The sequence below is a fragment of the Podarcis liolepis genome, assembly GCF_965112155.1.
Source record: "Podarcis liolepis genome assembly, chromosome: 11".
Taxonomy (NCBI): Eukaryota; Metazoa; Chordata; class Lepidosauria; order Squamata; family Lacertidae; genus Podarcis; species Podarcis liolepis.
Genome location: NC_139565.1, coordinates 19,061,900 through 19,085,955, shown reverse-complemented (window position 1 = coordinate 19,085,955; position 24,056 = coordinate 19,061,900). Strand labels below are relative to the sequence as shown.

The 24,056-nt window shown below is 44.8% G+C and overlaps 1 long non-coding RNA gene across 1 annotated transcript; it reads right to left on the bottom strand.

Annotated features, from left to right (window-relative positions):
- Window positions 1–299: 299 nt before the first annotated feature.
- Window positions 300–24,056, bottom strand: LOC310688368. The gene is made up of 3 exons (XR_014516900.1): window positions 23,981–24,056; window positions 22,110–22,160; window positions 300–798 (listed from the first exon to the last, which is right to left on the bottom strand). It is a non-coding gene; the product is annotated as an uncharacterized lncRNA (long non-coding RNA).

Sequence of the window (24,056 nt, the reverse complement as noted above, 5' to 3'; positions counted from 1 at the left end):
GTGGGTTATAAAATATAAACACTCGCCCTTTCTCTATCCAGTACTCAGGTACTGCTCCGAATTCTCCACACATCAGCAAAAGGTGATGTGTGGATAGTGGAGGCTGCCGATCGATCCCGTTTTCTGAAACCTCCAAACAGTCTCCTCTAGTCTCCCACTCTCATTCTCTTCTCCTTGTATGGGCTATTAATAGGGAGGCTGGCTTTGCTGATGAAACAGATGGCAAGACCTAGATTCAGACACACAAACATAGCCTGGCACTTACTGGAAAAGGAGAACTGTTTTTATATTACAGACAATGGTTAGTTGCATCATATTTGAGAACAGATGCCTACGCTGGTGAAAGAGAGGCAAATATTGGGAAGGGGGTGTCTGTGAATGAAATGACTAAATAACAGAATCATAGAATTGTAGAGTTGGAAGGGACCCCAAGGGTCATCTAGTCCAACCCCCTGCAATGTAGGAATCTCAGCTAATAAACACACAAGACATAACCAGCTGTACTTTTGAATAAATAAGGTAATCTATTCATTGTATCAAATTGTAGATTTCAACGGAAGTCTCATAAAGTTCAACGAAAAAAGCAGAAGACCCAGTGGATCAGTTCATTCTCTAGTCAGTTCATGCATAAGGTCCATACATGTATAAGTGTCTATTCCACCTGTCTGTTCATAGAGTCCAATAGTCCACATGAAGGGTTGTTACAGTTCCACAGAATCCTTTCACAGAGTCTAAGACAAGGGTTTCTGGAATATTAGCTTTGTTTCGCCATCCTAGGCTTCATCAGTAGAACAGGCTCTAGGTCAGCGTTTCCCAACCGCTGTTCCGCGGCACAGTAGTGTGCCGTGGAACTTTGCCTTGTGTTCCGCGTGGAGGCGGCCAAGTCGGGCGGTGAGAGGCGGGGCGGCGGCAGCGAGCACATGCGGGGCTGCGAGCGAGCGAGCTCCCACCATCGCCGCTCGCTACCGGGCCTGCGCATCCGCTCGCTAGTGAGCGGGGAATCCCATCCGCCCCCACGTGAGGGGGAATCCCATCCCAGCCCCCGCGAGAGCAGGGGAATCCCATCCGGCCACGCCTCCTGGCCAGCCAATCGGCTGGCTGGAGGGGGCGTGGCTTACCCTTTTTAGGGCCGGAGCAGAGGGGGCTCGCCCTCTCTTCTCCGGCTAGCCCCATCGCCGCTCGCTATTGCCCGGCAACCGCGCCGCCACCCCTGGCTCCCCGCGGCGGGTGATCGTGCAGGCTTCGACGGGCGAGCTGCTCCGCTGCCTGGGGGACTTCGTGTGCCGCCGCTGCTACCACATCCCATCGCTGCTCAGCCTGCGCGTGCGCGATCGCTGCGCGCTGACGTCATGGGGCGGGGCTTTAATGGTGGTGTGCCGCGAGATTTTTTTTTTGTAAACAGGTGTGCCGTTGCCCAAAAAAGTTTGGGAAACACTGCTCTAGGTAATGCAAATAAATACAATATCATAATCTCACACATTTTTACAGCAAAATTAATATAAAAAACCATAAACAGCTATACATACCATATGTAATATTACAGGATAGTTGATCTTATAGCTTAATAGTGGTTGCAGTAAGCAGCGACTGTTACAAAGCAAGATTATATGGACAAGCACAATATTGGATTGTGCTAGCAATCCACAGATACAAAATTTCTTTCTTAAAGAATCTCAGCTCAAGCATCCATGACAGATGGCCACCCAACCTCTGCTTGAAAACCTCCAATGAAGGAGAGGCCATCACCTTCCAAGAAAGTGTGTTCCACTCTTGAACAGCTCTTACCATCAGAAAGCTATTTTTGGATTCCAGCTTCCATCAACCTCATCCAACATGGCCAGTGGTTAGGGATCATGGGAGCTGGAGTGCAATATCTGGAGGGTAACATGTTGACTACTCCTAGTGAAGAAGCAAGAGCTGCTGCTTGCTACCAAAGCAAAAACCCAGGCAGGGGGAAAATCAGGTCATCTCCAAATGGAAATGACAGGTCGTTTTGGCCTTGAAAAATGGATCTCCCTTTAAATAGCAAAAAACAAACAAATAAAATATATATTTTTAAGAAATTGATGTGAACTGCTTCAGGAGAGAATACAGTCATACCTCGGGTTACAGAAGCTTCATGTTGCATTTTTTCAGGTTACGGACGCGCTAAAACCCGGAAGTACTGTAACGGGTTACTTCCGGGTTTCAGCAGTCGCGCATGTGCAGAAGCGCCGAATCGCAAGCCAAGCGTGCACAGACGCAGTGCTGCGGGTTGCGAACGCTGCGGGTTGTGAATGGCCTCCCACACGGATCACATTCGCAACCCGAGCGTCCAGTGTATAAGAAATAACTAATAGAATTGATGCTCTAAAAGTGACTCTCCAACAAAGCTGGGAATAGGTAGGGTTTCAAACATTGTCCCCCATCGTTCATCCTGGACACTGAGGTTCTCCTCTGAGAGTCTTCTGCTGGTTCGCTCACTGCGAGAAGTGAGGTTACAAGGAACTAGGCAGAGGGCCTTCTTGGTAGTGGTGCCCTCCCTTCAGATGTCAAGGCGATAAAGAATTCCCCAATTTTTAGTAGACACCTGAAGGCAGCCCTGTATTGGGAAGTTTTAATGTTTGATGTTTTAGTATGTTCTGTTATATGCTGTGAGCCGCCCAGAGTGGCTGGGGAAACCCAGCCAGATGGGCGGGGTATGAAAATTATTATTATTACATCGGAGGGTATGTGATAGGCTGGGGTGGGGAATCCCGCAAGGAACTTTACAGGGGAGTTGGGTCAATGGGAAAAGTGTGAAGAGCGACGGATGTGATCCTTACCTTTGTAAAGCAGGCTACATTCTAATCCCACAAATATTAGTAAAATCCGAAGCTTGCATGAATTTGTTCATAGGTTGTGGTGGCTCCTAACTCCCAGCCGCACTTTCTGGTTGGGTGGGTGGGAAGAAGAACACTCTCTGGTAAGGCCATCCTCAGTATAGCTTGAAGAGGCTTGCTATTGAGGTTTCCATTTTAATAGTGCTATATCTAGCCTGTCTTTTTTTAAAAAAAGCCATCCTGGTAATACACCTAGGCAAACACCTGCCACTCAGACTGTTTTTTCTGGCCTTTAGCAAAGAGAATGAAAACAGTTCCCGGCACTTCCTAAAATCAGGATGGGTTTTCAGCCACAAAATCCTGCCACCTTTAGCATTTGCATATTTGTACTACTCAAGCATAGTGGCTGTGAGTGAGTGCAGCTAAACAGACCATTCCAAAATAAACATGAATTGACCACATGAGCGTTTCCTGAAGTTACTACATTCTCGGAAACTTCGCCCAGTCCAAAAAGGAACAGCAGCCAGATTGCTGGCTGGCGTTCCATTTAGAAATCATGTTACCTCTGTTTTAAAACAGCAATATTCTTTGCCAGTTCATTCCTGGGCGCTCACCTTTGCATTCAAAACTCTGAGCAACCTAGACCCTAAGTATCCAAAAGACGGCAGCTCAAGACCCTTTCAGGTGTGAAGATCAGCAGAAGGAGCCATCCAGGTAGTTCCATCACCCTCAAAAGGTTTGGGAATAAAAGTCCAGGAGAGGGCATTCCCTGCAACAACGTCCAGGTTGTGGCATTCCTTCCCCAAAGAGGTACACCTGGCACCTTCCTTGAATAGTTTGTATCATATGCTGAAGATTCACTTCTCATGTCCTCCAAGTGTCCCTATTCTCCAGGAACACCCAAAGCCATCCCAGCTTCTGATTTGATCCCGGAATGTCCCTCTTTCCCCTGCCAGTGCTGCTTCTGCCAAGCCCCAGGAGGAGGAGCTGGCGCCTGTCCTGAGCGGCAGCGGCAATAGTGGTGGGAAGGAAATATCCTGTTGCCTCTCTGTGGCCTCTCCATGGCCACCACTACAGCCTACTCCCTTAGGCAGCTTGTAGTGGCTGCTGGAGGGCAGGCAAGAAGGAGGAGGAGGAGGAGAACTGCTGCCATGTCAGCTCTCAGGTGCAGGCAGGGGGCAGGGGGCAGGGCCACCCTGGGAGGGAAGAAAGAGGGAGTGGAGCAGAGTGCAAGGAGCCTTTGTTCATTTATTTTTAAAAATGCTTTGTGTGTCTGCGTCTAATCTTGTCCCTTTCTAAAATGTATTTATTGGTGCACGTTTTCCCTTTTGTAAATCTATCGAAGAATAAAATGAAATCAGGATTAAGGGTTTTTCTCAGGACTGTGCTGTGTCTCGTTGGGTTTCTGGTGGCGGCACTCGCCCGTCTTCTGACAGGAAATGCTTTGCAGGGCAGGGGGACAAAATGGAGGGGAGGTCAAGGAGGGTCACTTGGAGAGGAGTGAGAAATGTCCCTATTTTCAGCTGAGGAATGTTGGAGGGTATGATCTCTTTACCCTGACCTTTGATAGAGAGAGTGTGTGTGTGTGTGTGTGTGTCCCATTTTTATTTTATTTTTTTGAAAACTTGCTTTAATACTGGAGTTTTAAATTGCTGTAACCCCCGGGCACCTTGTGAAGGAAGGGTAAAAACAACCATTATTATTATTATTATTATTATTATTATTATTATTATTATTATTATTATTATACCTCGGGTTACAGGCGCTTCAGGTTACAGACTCCGTGCTCCAGCGGCAGCAGGAGGCCCCATTAGCTAAAGTGGCATTTACAGTGGTACCTCAGGTTACATATGCTTCAGGTTACATACGCTTCAGGTTACAGGCTCCGCTAACCCAGAAATCATGCTTCAGGTTAAGAACTTTGCTTCAGGATGAGAACAGAAATTGTGCAGCGGCAGTGGGAGGCCCCATTAGCTAAAGTGGTACCTCAGGTTAAGAACAGTTTCAGGTTAAGAACGGACCTCTGGAACGAATTCAGTTCTTAACCCGAGGTACCACTGTATTATTGTTGTTATTATTATTATTCAGATTCTGTTTGTATGAAGGAGAATGCAAGGGCGAAGGAACTGTGTCTCTCCAAGTGTTGCTGAACTACCACACCCATCATCCCTAGCTGTTGACCATGCACGCTTTAGCAGACGGGCCCTGGAGTCCCTCAGAACATCTGCAGGGTCACAGCTTCCTCATCGGCTTTGGATCCATTCCAGTCCGGCTTCCGCACTGGTCATGGGACCGAGACGGCTCTGGTCGCCCTAACAGATGATCTTCGTAGACAGCTGGATCGAGGCGGGTCGGGGCTGCTGATTCTTCTAGATCTATCAGCAGCTTTCGACATGGTCGATCACGAACTTCTGGACCACCGCCTTGCCGACGTGGGGATCCAGGGCACAGTCCTTCAATGGCTGCGCTCGTTTCTCTCTGGTCGGGGACAGAGGGTGGCGCTTGGGGGGGAATTGTCATCGCGCCACTCCTTGGTGTGTGGAGTACCTCAGGGTGCGATACTCTCCCCGATGCTTTTCAACATCTTTATGCGCCCCCTCGCCCAGCTTGTCCGGAGTTTTGGGCTGGGTTGCCATCAGTATGCCGATGACACCCAACTCTATCTGTTGATGGATGGCCATCCTGACTCGGCCCCAGACACACTGACCAGATGTTTGGAAGCTGTGGCTGGATGGTTACGTGGGAGCCGGTTGAAGCTAAATCCTTCGAAGACAGAGGTCCTGTGGCTAGGGCGGGGCGATATGGGATTGGGGGGGCAACTCCCATCTCTTGCGGGGGCGCAATTAGTGCCAGCACCGTCTGTTAAGAGTTTGGGTGTAATCTTCGACGCCTCCCTTTCCATGGAGGCGCAGATTGCAGCTATAACAAAGGCGGCATTTTTCCATCTCCGCCAAGCTAAGCAGTTGGCTCCTTACCTCTCTCGCCCTGACCTGGCCACTGTGATCCATGCGACGGTCACCTCCAGATTGGATTATTGTAACTCGCTCTACGTGGGGCTGCCCTTGAGACTGACCCAGAAACTCCAGCGGGTGCAGAATGCCGCGGCGAGACTCCTTATGGGGTCTTCGCTGCGAGATCACATTCATCCGGTGCTACACCAGCTGCACTGGCTCCCGGTGGAGTACAGGATCAGATTTAAGGTGCTGGTTTTAACCTTTAAAGCCCTATACGGCCTAGGACCCTCGTACCTACGGGACCGCCTCTCCTGGTATGCCCCACAGAGAAACTTACGGTCTTCAAATAAAAACATCTTGAAGGTCCCAGGCCACAGAGAAGTTAGGCTGGCCTCAACTAGAGCCAGGGCTTTTTCGGCTGTGGCTCCGATCTGGTGGAACACTCTGTCACAAGAGACCAGGGCCCTGCGGGACTTGACATCTTTCCGCAGGGCCTGCAAGACAGAGTTGTTCCGCCAGGCCTTTGGCCAGGGCACAGCCTGACTCCCTCCCTCGGCAATCTTCGTGGAGCTCTGGCCCAATGGTTGCCAGTGGCCTGAATTAATTAATTTTACAATGAATGATTTTAGAGTGTTGTTTATGTTATACTTTTATACTGTTTTATTGTTGTTAGCCGCCCTGAGCCCGGCTTCGGCTGGGGAGGGCGGGATATAAATAAAATTTATTATTATTATTATTATTATCCCTCAGCTAGATAAGAGATTGCTCAGTGTTTATTGTGTCTACGGCGTTTAGCAATAAAAGAACATGGTATGAAGAGGAAATTATGTCTGGAGCACCTTTGGCTTGCGGTCTTTCGTCAGGATGTGGGAAAAGGCACCGTACCGTTGACTGAAAGTGGCTCCACAGCACAAATGCCTTCCTGCCTCTATTTTATGGCATCCTAGTTTGGTTGCAAACCAGTAAAAATGCTCATCACTCACTGCTCCATGCACCAAAGGTTTATGAACCATTTGTTTTACATGACTCTCTATAAATTCTTTCCCTCTACAGTAATACTTATTTTCCTGCCAACAACATGATATATCAAGGCTTTCCCCCCACCCTCCCCACTTCTCCTTTGCTTCAAAAAAGAGAACCTGAGGCCATATAGAAAGGCTTTGTGTTACAAAATCAGTTCAAACCTAAAAAGCAAATTAAACAAATGTTTATTACGGTTGAGATATTTGGTGAATGCCATGGTGTGTGTGTGTGTGTTGGGTTTTTTTTAATGAATTGTCAGTAATTTATAGCAAAATCAAAACAGATGCTTTGTTGGCTAATAAACAGTAGCAGCTGTGGCTGCAGGGAAGAGATGTGGGGAATCCACTTCCTTTTTTTCCTCAGCTGCTTCCCCTTCTTTCCTTTCCTTCCCTCCACCGTTATGTCCTGTGTTGTCCCTGGACTGATATATATCATCAGAGACATTCGTGGGCCTTCGCTGGGAAGGACTGAGTGTGTGTTGCGTGAAACTTTCTTTCAGCTCCCTCCTCACAGAAGGAAGGAGACGCAAGGCATCTGCAGGGACCCAACATCGTGTGGCACTGGTGTGTCTACCAGTCCCACACAATCAGGACATTTATTTTTCTTTTTCAAAAGTTAAGTACCAGGCACAGAAAGGCCAAAGTCACTGGCCCCACAGTACACGGGAAGATTTAAGCCTTCCAGCCAAGGCCTCAGTAAAATACCTCCCACTCTCACCATGTGCCAATTAGCATTGGGAAAGCCGTCCCATTGGAATTCACTATTTTCCTAATGTTAATTGAGGCACGAGATGGTTTTTAACTGAGATCGCAGCTGGGGAGAGAAGGCTTAGCCCCCTACCCCGCTGCCAGCATTTAATCTTTGCTAATCACATCGTTTGTAATTTGTGTAGTTAAGTTCTTCTACATAACCTTGGAGTAAATTACGGTTCAGGCCTCCAGCTTTGTGTTCTTTTAAATATGTTAAATTAAAACCCTTCCGTGCCAAAACGTATAATCCAGTTGTTGTGTTGATTGTGTTGAATCTCAGTACAGTCATACCTCGGGTTACAGATGCTTCAGGTTGCGTTTTTTCGGGTTACGGACACGCCAGAACCCAGAAGTATGGTTTACTTCCGGGTTTTGGCGGTCGCACATACGCAGAAGCACTAAATCGCCTTTCTGCATGTGCAGAAGCACCGAATCACAACCCGCGTGTGCGCAGACGAGCATCCACTGTACAGTTGTACCTTGGATCCTGAACGCCTTGCGAGTCTAACATTTTGGCTCCCAAACACTGCAAATTCAGAAGTGAGTGTTCTGGTTTGCAAACGTTCTTTGGAACCCGAACGTCCGACAGGGCTTCCGTGGCTTCCGATTGGCTGCAGGAGGTTCCTGCAGCCAATCAGAAGCCGCACCTTGGTTTCTGAACGTTTTGGAAGTCCAATGGACTTCCGGAATGGATTCCGTTCAACTTCTAAAGTACCACTGTATTTTGGTGAAAACCCAGGGCAAATTTGCCCTGAAATGCGGAACAAATTGTCTTGCTTATGTATAGCTCCCTCTAACTGCCACCACAGGTGGTGAATGCCAACAAAATGGAGCAGAAATAGAGTCACCAATACTATGTACACGCCATATCTTTATGGCCCTCCCAAGAATCCTGGGATGTAATTTGTTAGGGGTGTTGGGAATTGTAGTTCTCTGGGGAGTCAATTACAGCTCTCAGGGTTATTTGAGGTGTGGATGTGCTTTAAAGGTATGGGGCAGTATTCAACTTGGCCATCTGTTCAAAGATTACTGGTGCAACAAGATTTTATATAATTATTATTATTATTTATTTATACCCCATCTGGCTGGGTTTCCACAGCCACTCTGGGTAGCTTCCAACAAAATATTAAAATACAATAGTCCATCAAACATTCAAAGCTTCCCTAAACAGGGCTGCCTTCAGATGTCTTCTAAAAGTCTGGTAGTTGCTGTTCTCTTTGACATCTGGTGGGAGGGCATTCCACAGGGTGGCGCAACTACCGAGAAAGCCCTCTGCCTGGTGCCCTATAATTTGGCTTCTTGCAGCGAGGGAACCGCTAGAAGGCCCTTGGCGCTGGACCTCAGTGTCCAGGCTGAACGATGGGGGTGGAGACACTCCTTCAAGGTCTACTGGGCCGAGGCCGTTTAGAGCTTTAAAGGTCAGCACCAACACTTTGAATTGTGTCCAGAAACGTACTGGGAGCCAATGCAGGCCTTTCATGACCAGCGTTGTATGGTCTCGGTGGCTGCTCCCGGTCACCAGTCTAGCTGCTGCATTCTGGATTAGTTGTAGTTTCCGGGCCACCTTCAAAGGTAGCCCCATTTCCACGCATGCCTTGTCACCCATCCCACATCTGCTCCAGAGGATTGTGGGAACCCCTAAGACAGATTTAGGGGATGCAACAGGGCGATGGGGGGAAATTCCATTGCTGGGTACAATGGGCATAGCCAGGGGGGGCAGCTGCTCCCCCCCAAAAAAAATAAAGTAAGTAAATAAAAATATTTAACTAAAAGGAGAATTAATCAGAGTATTTGAAATTGAAATGCTCGCTGAGATCATTCAGACGATGCTGTGAAAAGTTTTCAGCAAATGCAAGGAAACTTGTTTTAGTTTAGATTTTAAAAAAAAAGACGAAGAAATGTGTGTTCTTTATAATTTTGCAAAACATAATTGTTAAACGCATGGAAGGTACTGATTTTTATTATTATTATTATTTAACTTTCTAGTTTTTAAATGACTGAAGATTTTGACAGATAGGGTCCAAAAAAGAATGCGAGAAGGGGAGTACATTGGTGGTCCGAAGAAAGGGGAAAGGGAGATTATGAAACATAAACGATACCGATTAGTACTGATTTTTGTAAGCTGCTCTAGAGCCTTTTTAGCTAAAGGGTAGAGTATAAATGCCTGCCATTTGAACAACAGACTCCCACTCCTAATTCGTATATTAAAAGCAAAAGGGAGGAACTGAAAAAGGAGTTGAGATATGGTGGCGCGGGGAGACGAAAAAGTAAGAAGGGGAATTCCAGGCAAAAGGAGAGTAATGTCTCAAGTCTGTCTGAGCAGTCTTCATGGTGAGATGCAGCATAAAGTCCCATCTTCATAAGAAATTACTATTGTGTAACTGTGTATCACTGTTTACCTGGGTGCAGTCATAGGTAAAGGTAAAGGGACCCCTGACCATTAGGTCCAGTCGTGACTGACTCTGGGCTTGCGGCGCTCATCTTCCTTTATTGGCTGAGGGAGCCGGCGTACAGCTTCCAGGTCATGTGGCCAGCATGTCTAAGCCACTTCTGGTGAACCAGAGCAGCACACGGAAACGCTGTTTACCTTCCTGCTGTAGATAAACCTATTTATCTACTTGCACTTTGACATGCTTTTGAACTGCTAGGTTGGCAGGAGCAGGGACCGAGCAATGGGAGCTCACCCCGTCGCGGGGATTCGAACTGCTGACCTTCTGATCTGCAAGTCCTAGGCTCTGTGGTTTAACCCACAGCGCCACCCGCGTCCCTTTTGGGTGCAGTCATAGTAAAGCTAATATCAGGAAATCCTTAGCTAATTGTCAGGAAATCCTTAGCTAATTGTCAGGAAATCCTTAGCTAATGTTGTATCACAGAAGGTCCTTATTAAATGTCCAAATGTTAAAAACAAAATATTGCTGGAAATATAAAATTATGCAGTTTGTTATTGTTGTTTGTTTCTCACCATCTGGGGTATTCCTAAAAGCACCCACCTCTTTTGGGTGGTTAGGGGATATCAGATCTTCCACCGAAATATTTCCTTCTCTCTTGCATCATGTCTGAGGGTATGTTCCTAGGTGGGGAACTAGATGAATTTTACAAGAAATGTACAAGGGTGGCCTCCTTCCCATGGTGGTAGGATAGGAGATTCATGAGACCTTTGGAAGTTTAATTCACAATCAGGAAGTAAATCAAAAATTCCATGCAATTAAGAAGATAACAAAAGTTGTGGGGTACCCATATTCTCAGCTCTCTGGTAGCCCAACCATTTGTATATTGTTTTGGCAAATGTGTTTCTCCAAGTCTGAGGGTTTTTCATGCAGAACCATGTTATCAACCTGCAGGACTCATTAAGCATTTGTTTTGGAATCACCTTCCTTTACTTTTGTGCCAGCCTCACTGCAACTTCTCCCAGATGGTGGTTTATCATATCCACCATATTCTTCAATGCATTCACTTTTATTTATTTTGTTTTAAATCTTCTGACATTGGGTTGCATTAAATGTAAGTACTCCTCTGAGTTAGACCCATTGAAATGAATTCCTCTTCTTCTTCTTCTTCTTCTTCTTCTTCTTCTTCTTCTTCTTCTTCAGTGATCACTTGTAGCCAAGTAAGATTGTCTTCCATGAACACAGTTTTAACAGTGAGTCCGTAAGTGACTGTGGAGGCCAATTCTGGATCCACAAATCCTTCCACGGTGGGGACGTAGGGTTCTGGGCAGGAGTTGATCACGGTGAGGGTTTCCCAAATGTGCCTTCCTCTTAGCGTGTTTCTCCCTTTCATCCTGAGTTTGAGCATCTTCAAAGTCCATGATACCTTTGCTAAAGGCTGTTCTCCAAGTGGAGCTCTCGCAGACCAGTGTTTCCCAGTTGTCAGTGTTTATACTACATTTTTTTTAGATTTGCCATGAGAGAGTCTTTAAACCTTATTTGTTGACCATTAGCATTACGCTTTCCATTTTTAAGTTCGGAAGAGAGTAGTTGCTTTGGAAGACGGTAATCGGGCATCTGAACAAAATGACCAGTACAACGATGTTGAAGAATAGTGATGACTCACTTAGAACCCTTAATTTCAGTCAGTCTGTTCTGAGTAAAATTTAGTTCAATGCAACCCACTGCTTTTAATAGTGGAAGTATAATTCTCCTCAGCTGCATCTGAGGTAGAGGACAGATCACACTGCAGGTTGCTTGGCCGTGGTGTGGAAGAGGCCTCAGGCCCTTGAGGAGCTGCAGAATTACAGCTCATTAGCACAATTAATGAGGGAGCTTAAGCTGGAAATGGCAACCCTCTACCTTCCAATGGGGTCAACCAGATTCCTGAGAGGTTCTTTTTATCCTTAGGCACTCTGAAGCACAGCTTGAAATGTGGAAGCTCAGCAAAACATGCTTGGTCCCTCAGCTGTCTTACCACAGAAATCAGCCAATTAGGACTTTAAAGTTTATCTTAAGTACAGCCATATGAAACTGCCTGATGGGAGCCCTTGCTCTCTGGCCCATCTCTAGCAAAGATTTTGTTGGTATTTCCACATCCAAGGCCTTATTTGCGGTATAGAATACTTCCTCCAGGGAGATCAGACCAGCTCTTTGTGTTTAGATGGCTGTTGAAACTCATTTTTAAATATTCCAGAAGGTGTTCAGTTCTTGAATTCTGCAGTTTTAAAGGTTTCCCCCTGCTTTCGCTGGTTTTAATGCTGCTATGTTTTCATATTTGAAAACAAGCCTTGTTCAGAAGTGCAGTGGAAGACAGGAGTGCCTGGCGTGCTCTGGTCCATGGGGTCATGAAGAGTCAGACGTGACTAAACAACAAAAATGGATCAACCTGCCCTCTTCTGCCCCCGCACACTGCTCTGGGGAGTCTTCCAATCCCCCTGTACCGATTTGGGGTTGTGCGGGGGGGAGCCCTTTGCACATCTATAAGTGCCTCTGCTGGTGGGTTTCAGTAGCTGAATCCCACCCATAATGATAATGTTCAATATTATACCCCGCCCACTTGACTGGGTTGCCCCAGCCACTCTGGGCGGCTTCCAACATATATAAAAACATAATAAAACATTTTTTTTATAAAAAATACCTTCCCTATACAGGGCTGCCTTTAGATGTTCTCAGCGGGAGGGTCAGATAACTCCATACCCTCCAACATTTCTCCGATGAAAATAGGGACATCCTAAGGGACCTTCTTCAGATACATTTGGAAGAGTAATATCTTCTCTCCAACTTCCTCAGGATCTTGGCTGGACTCAAAGAAAGAGTGCAAGTGAAATATTTAATTGTACACATTTTACTGAGCAACTGAGCTCTGACAAAGACATGACTTCACCCTCTAACCCGCCGGCGTTACAGGTCCAGAGAATCCTGGTGGGTTTGGTGCATTTTGCTCATAGTTCTCATGAGATTCCTTTAATGATTAGGGAAGGTAACTTAAAAAAAAAATAACAAAATCTCCATGCAGAATCAAGCATATGGTATATTTATTGGCAAACGCACAGCCCCTCAGGAGAAAGCTCTGTCGTAACAAATGATGAATTATGTGGCTTCATAAGCACACATGTCATCAAATGCACCATTGACCTTTTTACATTTTCAGGGGGATTTTCTGCTTTGTGCAGTTTCTCTGGCTTGGAAGTGAAGCAGTTTAACAATGTGTCCCGGAGGAAACAGGTAATCAATAATTTCAGTTTTTGTTTCTGTAAAAGGTAAATGAGGCCTTTATATTTCTCAAGCAAGTAAGCAAGCAAGCAAGCCGGTGTTTAGTGAAGCTTTAATAAGAGGCTAATAAAGCAGGAAAATACTTCCTCACTACCAGGAGAGGGGGAATAAGAGTCACTCAAACAGATGGTACGGTGCCAAGGAAGAAATTGTTTGTAATTAAAATGTGTGCTTGTCTTGCAAGTATCAAACATTCTGGAAAATGTCAGACTCCCCTGAGCAAATCCCTTGTGACTTGTAATAAAGGACATGCCCATGACTTGTCTCCAGGAGGTTTGTATCTAGTTTAATAAGCCTCTGGGAGGCGATGGGAACCCATATTGAGAGTTCCCTGCAGATTTAAGAGGGTTTCTCAGTGAATCATACAGTCTGACTGGGCTTTCGCTGCAGCGGGGAAGATAATAGTTCATATTGCACCAGTGTTGCACCCAGCAAAGCATCCAAGTCATAGCACAGATAGCGCAAAGTTATCATGAGGACTGCCTCTCTCCAAATGAACCTAACTGGACCCCGAGATCATCCTCTGAGGCCCTTCTTTATGTTTCTCCTCCACAAGAGGTCCGGAGGTTGGCAACATGAGAATGGGCCTTTTCTAGAGCGGCTCCCCATTTGTGAATGCTCTCCTCAGGGAGGCCCACCTAGTGCCTTCATTATACACCTTTAGGCGCCAGGCCAAAAACTCTTCAACCAGGTCTTCTAGCTGATTGATATCCTGGCGCTGTGGTCTAAGCCATTGAGCCTCTTGGGCTTGCCTATCAGAAAGTTTGAATCCCCACAACGGGGTGAGCTCCCGTTGCTCTGTCCCAGCTCCTGCCAACCTAACAGTTCAAAAGCACGCCAGTGCAAGTAGCTAAATAGGTACCGTTGCAGCAGGAAGGTAAACAGCATTTCCATGCGCTCTGGTTCCGTCACGGTGTTCCATTGTGCCAGAAGCGGTTTAGTCATGCTGGGCACATGACCCGGAAAGTTGTCTGTGGACAAGCGCCTGCTCCCTCAGCTTGAAAGAGAGATGAGCGCCGCAACCCCATAGTTGCCTTTGACTAAACTTAACTGTCCAGGGGTCCGTTACCTTTGACCTTATCCAGTGCCCTTTTAAATGTGCTGGGGGAGGGCTATTGGTTTGTTTTTCTTATTATTTTTATTAGGTATTTTGTGATTTTTATATTGTAATTTTATGTTGTGAACTGCCCTGAGATCTACAGATGAATGGCAGAATAACAATAACAATAACAATAACAATAATACAGTGGTGCCCCGCAAGACGAATGCCTCGCAAGACGGAAAACTCGCTAGACGAAAGGGTTTTCCGTTTTGGAGGTGCTTCGCAAAACGAATCTCCTATGGGCTTGCTTCGCAAGACGAAAATGTCTTGCGAGTTCCTGCGGGGTTTTTTTTCCTCCCCCCCCCTTTTTCTAAGCCGCTAAGCTGCTTATCAGCTGATCTAATAAGCCGATAAGCCGCTAAAAGCAGCTAATAGTGCTAATCCGCTAATCCGTCAATGGGCTTGCTTCGCAAGACAAAAAAACCGCTAGACGAAGAGAATCACAGAACGGATTATTTTCGTCTTGCAAGGCACCACTGTAATGTAGCTCATTCCATTGAAATGATGTACTGTCCCATAGTCTGGATGAACAGGGTGCAACATATCATCTACAGAACAAAAATAATACGTAGCCCTGAGTCGGTAAGAAAGGGCTACCAGCAACACTCTTCCTGATCTGCCTCCATCCCATACAAACAGACTTCCAGGGCCAATGCATGGATACGGGCCACTCCATTAGCACAGATGCCAGCATCTCACTTCCCACCATAGGTGCCAACTCCCTAGGGCCTTGGGTGCCCGAGCACCCACAAAATTCCCCATGAAGTGGCCGGGCACCCACAAATTTCGGTGCCAGGGCCATGCATGCTGCATGGCAACCACAGCCCTGAGCACCCATGGTTGCAGGACCAAGCTGGCTCTCCTGCTGCCCACTCCTCCAAAGTGCTGCTGCATCAAAGGCCTCATTGGGCCATTAGCCGGATTCCAGACTGCTAGCATCCCTTATTTATAAAGGACCGGTCAACACATACAGTGCCTTGTAAAACAAATAGCAAGGGTTTGCATTGTGAGTGAGGATAGGCACAGTTGATCTTCTCCCATAATATGCACATGAATAATGTAATGTGTCATCTAACATCTAGTAACCAGCAAAATGTTATAATAGACAGGGTGTGTGGCTCTAGTGATTCCAGTCACTGAAGCTCAGGCTAGCTCTTATATGCTTCTGTTTTCCAGACTATGATTTTAGACTACAATGGAAAATTGGCCACTGCTTCTGTATACAGATAGACAGGTGTCAGATAGACAGGTGTTAATAACACTCTGATGGGGTGAGGAAGCATTCCGTTTGCTCTTTGCATTAGCAAACACTGGAAGAGAACATGCTCAGTCTTTTCATGAAACAGGCTAAATATGATTAAACAATGAAACCAATTCCATCCAATCCATTTAATTTAATCAGGAGGTGGGAATTGTGCTAGGCTAAATATCAGGGCAGCAATGACCCTTAAACTGCAATGCTACGGTGGAGAATCTCAGAAAAACTACCAGATCCAGACCCGGAGAGGATTTCTATAAGTGTTGCACAGAAGATAAAATTCCTTCTGTGAGGGGATGCAGCTTTCCTCATCACAACGTTACAGTGACACCATAAGACGCATGTGGTAGGATTTTGCTTTTTTTGGTATTTTTTACAGATATAAGAAAGAGACTCGAGGCCACTTGAACAAATAAGGAATTCAATATGGCACAAGCTTTTGTGGGTTAGTGTAGTTATGGGCAACCCTGTGGAAGTTCTTGATACTGTAGCTCTCTCAGGGTCTGGATCAGCTCACCCTAAATATCAACACTACCATGGTCCTCCATACAGCCTGGGTTCAATCCCCAATTTCTCCAGGTAGGGTTGAGAGAGAGATCCTGTCTGGAAGCCTGGAGAGCAGCTATGAGTCAGTAGGGATGATGCTGAGTATATGTGTAATGACTCATAAACTGAGATGGGCTGAGGTCTGTCTATCTCAGTATTGTCACCACTGGTTGGCAACTACCTTCCAGGGTCTTCCACAATTTTTCAAAAGTGGGGGAATTGAGGGCATTGTGCATGTTAGTACATGCATGTTGCTGAGTGCATTTATCTGGACTTTCTGTGCCATATGCTGGAACTGGTGAGAAAGAGCTGCTCTTCCCCACCCCAGCTTTGTCTTTGGAGACTCCAGCAAATCTCTCCATCCCCTTTGCTTCAAAACCTGCAGCCATGGATCACCATTCTTGAACAGGCAGCTTGGCAGCTCCTAGTGATAGGGATTAAACAGGGGCAGCCCTACCATTGGGCAGTGTAAGGCAACTGCCTCAGGCAGCAGACACTGGGGAGTAAGGGAGAAGTTCCAAGATGTGAGAGGAACATGGGGCTCTGCCTTGTACTGAAGCAGATGAATGGTCCATCTGGCTTGATATTGTCTATTCTACGCTATCAGCAGCTTTCCAGATTTCAGACAGAACTCTCTCCTAGCCCTACTGGGAAATGTCAGGGATTGAATCTGGGACCTTCTGGAGATGTTCTGCTGCTGAGCTATGGAGCTGTGTATGTCATGTCCTCTACCCTGTACCCCCAAATCTAGCCTGCTTCCCTTAAGTATGACAGAGGACACTGCTCCATCACCAGCAATTGCCAATGCAATTTGTACTCCACCCTTCCTCCTGAAATAAGGCAAGGATACACAATACGGTGCCCTCCAGATGTTTTGGACTGCAACTTCCATCAGCCCCAGCCATCATTGTCATTGGCCATGGATCATGGGAGTTGTGGTACATAACATCTGGAAGGCAACATGTCGGCTATCCCTGCCTTAAGGAGTTACAACTGCGTTAGGAGGTGTTGTTTATCACAACGGCAAACCATATCAAGCCTCCTAGCAGGAGATACCATACGTGAAGGAAGGGGGGAAGCACTTCCATATAACAGCTGGTTTCCCCTTTCAGAATTGGTGTTATGCGCTCTCCCAAGCACTCACAAACTCATTTGTATATAAAGTCCCTATATACGATGTCAAAGAAACAGAGACTGGCTTGCTTAAAGTGCCTTCTTCTATCTGTCTCTCCCCTTTGCATCTTGGAGTACAGAACTGGCTTCACGCTGTACAATGACAGCAGGGTATATCCACTCTGACCAAACCATCTCACAATCTAGAAAGAAAATCTTATTAATAATACCGATGCCTGGGTGAGGTTGAGAGCCAGCAAGCTGTGTCTGAAAGGCAATCCCTTAATTTCTATTCCTTTCCATTTCCCCAGAGGATATGATAAATGATTCCACTTGTTTACATCTAAATTAACTAAAATCAGACCGGTTTTTCCTTGCAATAGTACTCTCCATTTGGAAGGAGATCTTTTCAGGACTGCAGCTGAGCTCGGAGGCAGTCCACTTGCTTGATGGAGAAGACCGAACAAATTACAACTCTGCTCCACAAACGGCATTGTTTCCCCATCTTTCTTCAGAAGCAATCAACGTGTTGGCTCTAATACGTGTTATTTAACACCTGGCTACCTTAGGGACTAGTTTCTTGGTCTCCAACCTCTGACTACAATCAGCTAATTAGCTGGAGCGTTGCAATATGTAATGCCAGAGCAATGAGCAACTCAAAGATTAGCTTAATAACAAGAGAAGACTGTCACATCCTGTTTTCACGGCAAAGGAAATTCAAGAATAATAGTTCTGACTGGAATTTGGCCATTAGATTACTTGGGAACAGTGTAGAAAAAAAGACAAATGTTTCTATACACCAAGTCATTTTATGTTGCTTCATGACATCCAGAATCTGGCAACTCTTACGGCGCAATACATTGCAAGTACTGTGGTAAAAATTGATTTGGAAATAAGAGGCATTCACAAAAATCATTTAGTATGGATTAGTTACTTCTTCCAACAAGCTGAGCCCTTTGTTGTTCTCTTAAGTGGACGCTCTGTTTAGTGCTAAAGAACAATAAAAGGAGGGCTCCATAATTACAATAGTCATGGATTGCTTAATCTAGAAAAAAATGTATTATAATAAATCAGTAGAATACTCCCAAACACAGACATTGCAGAAGATGGATGCTAGCCATGGAAGAATTTCTGGGGATAAAACTGGGAGGAGAAGAAAAAATTACACCACCTTGAGCTCCTTGGAGAGGAGGTGGGGATATAAATGTGGTACTGAATGAATGAATATAAAATAACATACCTTCCAGCATTTATCTGATGAAAATAGGGACGTCTTATTCAATAGTAGTAGTAACAGTAGTAGTAGTAGCAGTTGTTGTTGTTGTTGTTGTTGTTGTTGTTAGCCCACTCATCTGACTGGGTAGCCCCAGCCACTCTGGGCGGCTACCAACAGATATAAAAACATGATAAAACATTAAACATTTTAAAACTTCCCTAAACAGGGCTGACTTCATGTGTCTTCTAAAGGTTGTATAGTTACTTATCTCCTTGGCTTGGGGGGGGGGGAGGTTCACATAACTCCATAACTTCCGACATTTCTCTGATGAAAATAGGGATGTCCTAAGAATCAGAAACAAAGGGACGCGGGTGGTGCTGTGGGTTAAACCACAGAGCCTAGGACTTGCCGATCAGAAAGTTGGCAGTTCGAATCCCCGCAACGGGGTGAGCTCCATTGCTCGGTCCCTGCTCCTGCCAACCTAACAGTTTGAAAGCACGTCAAAGTGCAAGTAGATAAATAGGTACCGCTCCGGCGGGAAGGTAAACGGTGTTTCCGTGCACAGCTCTGGTTCGCCAGAAGCGGCTTAGTCATGCTGGCCACATGACCCGGAAGCTGTACGCCGGCTCCCTCGGCCAATAAAGCGAGATGAGCGCCACAACCCCAGAGTCAGCCACGACTGGACCTAATGGTCAGGGGTCCCTTTACCTTTTAAGAATCAGAAACCAGGATACCTTCTGAAAATCCAGGACTGTTCTTTGAAAATAGGGACACTTGGAGGGTCTGAAATGAGACCCTCTTTAAATGCGAGTCTGTCAAGATGATGAGTTACATTTTTTTATCTTTACATAATATGGAGGCAAAAGATCAGGTGAAGTTGGGCATCTCTCGCCATGCATTTGATGCACATCCAATTCACATTTAAAGTGTATGACTTTCCTCAAAGAATGATGGGAACTGTAGTTTTCCCCTCACAGAAGAGGGAAGCACAGGCCACAGCAGCCATTATTATAATAGTACTGAAGTCTTAGCATCCAGGATATCCATCCTATAACATTGTTGAAATGAAGCTTTAGAGACCAAAGCTTCAAAATGGCCGAACATGAGTTCTCAGTGGTCTTACGTAAAGCGTCCTGCACAACTGCAACTACAACCATTTTAAAATAAAACCCACAGCAGAGCTTACTGAGGAGAATGGGAAGTCTGCTTTGTACAAATCATCCACACAGTCCCTTCCCACATGAAGCAAAGCACGCCCCATTGACTCATGCAGACAGTTTTGAAAACCAGAATAATGTGAGTGGATAAAAAAGGCTTACGGCTCAGTCTGCCAAGAGCAATTTCTGGACCCTGAGGAGATTTGTAAGCCCCAGACTCTGTTCTCTTCCCTCTATGTAGTCATGACTAATATTTCTAATTGTTAGGAACTGCCAAGGACTGGTTGCCAAAGAGAATATATAATTTATACAGAAAACCTGTTCATATTTATATGCTGGCAAAAAGAATGCTCATTGTCCAAAACGGAGGGCTCAGAATGCCAAAAAAGGAAAGCGTTTGGCAAATAAGGGTTTCTGCATTTGATATAACATCAGGATTTCCCTACATATAAATTACAAATAATCATCTTGAATTACTACTGGGATAATTACTAATTTGTACTCATTAAGCAAGAGGGGGCATACAATTCTCTTGACACAAATCCCATTGAAATGGATGGGAATATGCAATCCCTGTGGGCATCTGTGCCCCTTACAATATTTGGTTTGGGGTGCTTTTCTCCTCCTCCTTCAGCCTTCAAAGCACTAACGTTATGATCTGAAGTGTTCATATAAAGCAATATACGCATGATCTGTCTTCCAATACACATCGGCAAGGAGACTCACAAAGGACCCTTTCTCTCGCTCTCTCTTTCCTTTTCCTTTGAGCAGTCAAGTCAGATAAACTAAGGGCTCATCCACACTTTCCCCTGGGAAAACCGGCTCTTTACTGCTCAATCGGAGCATACGTCCACCAGGTTTTCTGCAGATGGAAGTTTGCTCCAATTCCATGGTAAAGAGCAGGTTTTCCCAGGGCAAATGGAAAACCGCTCAGACCTGTGCTTAAGACAAGCGAAGGGTGGACAAGCCAACAGGTGGTAGTGGTTGGTTGTTAATTAATTAATTAATTAATTAATTAATTACCCACCCCTCAACTCTAAGTGGGTTACAACAATTAAAACACCATGTTCAAAACAGTTTTAAACAACTTACAGTCACAGAAATAGGGTCTCCTTGAAATATACATCTCAGTTGTCAAAAGCCATAATGGGAGGCCTACATACACCTCAGACCCGGTGTTGCACAATCTGAAATCCCTACCCTGGCTTCCTGTCTGCTCCCTAACCCTTCACAAGCTTCTTTTCGTTACCACCAAAACCCTTGCTGCCCTTTTCTCTCTGATCTTACGCCTGCAACTTTCATTCATTCTGCTGAAGCACCTTTCACTGTCTAAAGGTCTTCTGCTGCCTTGAAACAACTCTATCCTTTCCCTCTTGTTGCCACTTAGGCATGGAGCTGCTTCCCAGAATATCTGTGTCTCCTGCTTGCTTTAAATCTCTCCTCAAAGCCCACAATTTCCATCACGCCATTGTAACCTGTCCCTACTGCAGGGACAGGGAATCTGTAGCCCTCCAGATGTTGTTGGACTTCAACTACGGAGACCACAGGTTCCCTAACCCTGCTCTAGCATTAGTAAATCTAAACACACAGAATTGCAACAAAAATATATTCTTCCGTTCTCTATCTATACCTCTATTTCACGCCCTTTATTCTTTTGGCTCTCTTTAGTCTGTTTTCTATATTGAAGGGCACTTGGGGGCAGATGGCATTCTTTGTAAATTGCCATATACGCTGTTGGTGGTGGTGCTGCTGCTGCTGCTGATGTTGATAACGGATCTGAAGGTTCATAGGGCCACCACTAAGCAGGTTATTCCTGGATGAGTAACTGCTTGGGAGCCACATGTACACTACCTTGGACAGCGCAGTTTTTAGCATACGCACCGCCAGGGTGCAAAGATCTGCCCAGCACCCCCAAAACTTAGTTTAGCCCCCAAATTAACTTTTATTATGATGGTAAGAGTTAATTTCACATGCATGGCACCGTTGTGAATGACAAGCGCCGCTGGCGCGGTGTGTCTTTGGTAAATGAGCGCACAAAGTCAAAAGTCCTTTAGTGAAACAGTAGGTATACATTTCGGTAATCCCTAGGTATATATGTATTTTGTTTTCTAGCTTGTTCAAAATTGTTTATTATTTCATAACACGTAGATAGTTAAGAGCTTAGGCGGCTTCAGTGGTGGGGGCCTGGCGCCCCCCAGAATTCGGCACCCGGGTGCCCAGCACCCCATGCACCCCCAGGTAAAGACGGCCCTGACCTTGAGTTTCCTAATGGAAGAAAGAAGGGATATAAATATAAGCAAACTAATAAGAGTAATTAGTGCATTTCTTCTAGAAAAAAGGTGCCGGTACTCACCATGAAGTTGTTACAGTAAGTTTTAGCCACACATTTAACTACTGCTTTTCTTCTAAGGGGGGAAAGGTGTCAATACTGCGTACCCTTGAATACCCCCAGAAAAAAAAGCGCTGATTGTAATTTAAACTGCCGTACCTCTCCAAATCCACAAATGCAGGTGACAAATTCAATTTTCTCTCTCTGAACCTGCACATATTAAAGTTTTTTTATTATTAATTTTATTGAGTAGAAATTAGAAAAAAAATACAAATATACAAAAAAAGGAAAGTACATGTAACCAAAGAGAAAATTAGAAAACATTTTACCTCTTCTCATATTTACAATTATTTACACCTCTACACAACAATATTCACAATAAAGAAAAGAAATGAAAGGTAAAATATAAAAGAAAAGAACAAGAAGAAGATAAAGAAAAGAAATAAGACACAAGATTATTCTAAACACAACCAGATTTTAGTAGCCGAGCCCTGGTTTTGTAAGTAATCATTTAAACACTCCCATTGCTTCATGACTATAGTTTTAGGTTTTCTCCTTATTAAATCTGTCAATTTCGCTAGCTCCAGATACTCGCAAAGTTTCCCCAGCCATTCTCTTTTTGTTGGAATGCTATCCTTTTTCCAATAGCTACCAATCAAAACTCTTGCCGCTGTTGTCGCGTATAAGAATACGTTAGTTTTATCCTTTGGGATATCTTTATCAAGAATTCCTAGTAGATATGCCTCTGCCTTTTTATTGTGTGATGCCCTTATCAATTTTTTTATCTCGTCGTGCATCATGTCCCAAAAGGTTTTGATCTGCACATCTTAAAGTTATGCAATCTAGAATCAGGAGCCTAATAGGAATACTAATGCAGGAATCTCTTCAAATTGGGCTTACACCTTGCAGCCTATGATAATGAACTTCTTGGTTCCTTGATGGAGCTAACATGCACAGTCCTCTTTGCAAACAGTCTATGTACTTTCTCATTCTCTACAAATGCATAGAAATGCACGGATTGTTCTGTTGCTGGTCAATGGCAGTTTTACACTTGTTCCTTCGTAACTCTGCTCTTTCCCATTTCTGTATCAATTTTCTATTTAAACAACAATAGCTGCCTGAAAATTCACATTGGTTTTGTATACATTTCTTCACAAAACAGACACATTTTAATAAACATTTTTGTTCAATCAAGACAAAGTTTGGGGAGAGATTTCATTCAGTCTGCATTTAGAAGTGACGGTGACCTGACCCGATTTCTATTTCCTAAAATAACATGCCAGGCAGAGGGCCTTCTTGGTAGTGGCGCCCGCCCTGTGGAATGCCCTCCCATCAGATGTCAAGGAAATAAACAACTATCTGACTTTTAGAAGACATCTGAAGGCAGTCGTGTTTAGGGAAGTTTTTAATGTCTGATGTTTTATTGCATTTTTAATATTTTGTTGGAAGCTGCCCAGAGTGGCTGGGGAATAAATTATTATTATTATTATTATTATTATTATTATTATTATTATTATTATTACATCCAGATTGGAAGGCAAATTTGGTCTTGATTCTATTTCAGCTCCCTGTTGCATATTCCCTTTTTGCATACAGAACACTACCCCTCTCAGGCACTGAAGTGTCTTATCATCCGGACTCTAGCCTAGCTGGAGGTCAACGGTCTTCTTCTTTGGCTATCATTCGTAGCCCAGTAAGATTGTCTTCCATTAAAGGTCAACAGTAATGGGACCAACAGAGAAGTTCCATTGTTCTGGGGAGGAAATCCCTTGCAGCAAGATTACAACTAATTCTTTTTGATCCGGGTAGCGTAGCATTTTCCCTTAATCAGATCTTGTAGGACTAGCTCACAAAGGCTAAAATGCAGTGTTCATAGGCCTAAATAAACAAGTCTTAAGAAATTAAGTTTATCCAAGCTTTTGTTTACTTATCCATTCAATCACATAGTTCAAGTTTCAAATGAGGGACTCTCTGACCATCCAAAATGCCTTGGCTTTTTTGCACAATGAAAAACCCTTGTATGAACTTACCCTAGAAAAAGCAGTAGAGGGAGCTGTTGTCATGCACTCAGAAAAGGTTTTGTCTTCTTTTAATTCCCCATCTGAA